This window comes from Ziziphus jujuba, chromosome 7, assembly GCF_031755915.1.
Source record: "Ziziphus jujuba cultivar Dongzao chromosome 7, ASM3175591v1".
Taxonomy (NCBI): Eukaryota; Viridiplantae; Streptophyta; class Magnoliopsida; order Rosales; family Rhamnaceae; genus Ziziphus; species Ziziphus jujuba.
In genome coordinates, this window is record NC_083385.1 from 25186468 (window position 1) to 25188424 (window position 1957).

Below are 1957 nucleotides of genomic sequence, written 5' to 3' on the forward strand. Positions count from 1 at the left end.
TATGCCTCCGAGATGCGGTGACATGTACTATTTGAGAATATTTCTTAACATAGTTAGAGGACCAACAACTTCTGAAGAAATAATGAATATAAATGGCATTCAATATAATTCTTTGAGAGACGCTTGCTATGCACTTGGTTTATTAGATGATGATAAAGACTATGTCGATGGTATAGTTGAAGCAAGCAATTAGGGATCTGCACACTATTTGAGAAATCTGTTTGCAACCTTGTTGTCAGATTCATTAACAAGGCCTCAATTTGTTTGGGAACAAAGTCGGCGGCATCTATCAGACGATATACTTTACAGGCAATACAACATGCTGCATCATCAAGGTTTTATATATTCCATGATGTTTTTATTTACATAATAATAATGATTAGTGTAATTTGATTGTTTATTTATTCCACGGCATAGATTTATATATGATTGATGAAGAGATAAAAAATTGTACTCTTCCTGAGATTGAGAAGATCTTACAGAGCAGTGGAAAAAGTTTTGCTATTGACGAAGAGGATGAGCTGCTTTAAAATAGAATCGATTTTGCTGAAGACCATAATAAGTCTATATCAAATCTCACAATTGAACAAAAAAATGTTTATGAAACAATTATGGGTGTTGTTGAAGGTGTCAAACCCGGTATATTCTTTGTGTATAGATATGTAGATATCGAGAAAACTTTTATCTAGAAAACTCTATCTGCAGGTAGGCAAGACATTGTTCTCACAACTTTAAACTCATCATATTTGTGGAAATATTGTAAAGTTTTGAAGATGACAAAAAATATGGAACTTCAAAGTATTGACTCGGACATTGATAAGGATGAATTGAAGGCCTTTTTAGAATGGATATCAAGTATTGGAGATGGAACAATTGGCGGTCCAAATGATGGTCATGCAATGAGTGATATACCTGATGATCTTTTGATAATGGATACAAAAGAGTCAGTTGCATTTATTGTCAATAGCATGTAGCCTTCTTTCTCAAAGAATATTAATGACCCATCATATTTGCAACAAAGAGCCATATTTGCTCCAACACTTGACATTGTTGAATCGATAAATGAATACATGAGTTCTCTTAACTGAAGCAAAGAACATATATATTTAAGTTCTTATGCAACTTGCAGATCTAATTTGAACATTGATCTTATCAGAGATCTTCACACACTTGAATTTTTTAGTGCCATAAAATACTATGGGGTGCCTAATCATCAGTTGAAATTGAAGGTCGATGTCCCTGTTATGCTATTAAGGAATGTTGATCATTCTTTGGGTTTGTGCAATGGGAGTAGATTGGTCATTACAGGGCTCGGCAATCATGCTCCCGAAGGAAAAGTTATTTCAGGAAGTAATGTCGGGTTTAAAGTTCTTATTCCAAGAATGATCTTAACTCCAACAAGATTACCTTTTAAGTTTCAAAGAAGACAATATCCTTTGGTTGTATCATATGCTATGACTATTAATAAGAACCAAGGTCAATCTCTTTCGCATGTCAAACTTTACCTGAAAAAAATCAGTTTTTAGTCATAGACAATTATATGTTGTAGTCTCCAGAGTTACAAATAGGAAATAATTGAAGATATTAATTTGTGATAAAGATGGAGAACCTACCAATTCAACCACTAATGTGGTCTTTAAAGAAGTTTTTCAAAATTTGGATTAATTATGCTGAATTGAAAGTTTTTGTTTAATACTATTTTTATGATACTTTATGTATGATTTGATTATAATTCTTTTTGACAATTTATTATCAAAATAATGTATGGCAATTATATATACCGTGCATCTCATGAGTATATATCTAGTTTATCTTAAGAAACAAAACTAACATAGATGCAAAAGTAATAATGATAATAATAAAGAGATGAAGAAGGAAGAAATGCACTACTTTGATTGCAGCAATTAAAGAAGACGACCAATGAGCTCGCACTCGGATGGTCAATCCATTACTCACC

The 1957-nt window shown here is 32.3% G+C and overlaps 1 pseudogene; it reads left to right on the top strand.

Moving 5' to 3' along the window:
* The first annotated feature begins 785 nt into the window (after positions 1-785).
* Positions 786-1665, top strand: LOC107421862 (uncharacterized; annotated as a pseudogene).
* The last annotated feature ends 292 nt before the right edge of the window (positions 1666-1957 follow it).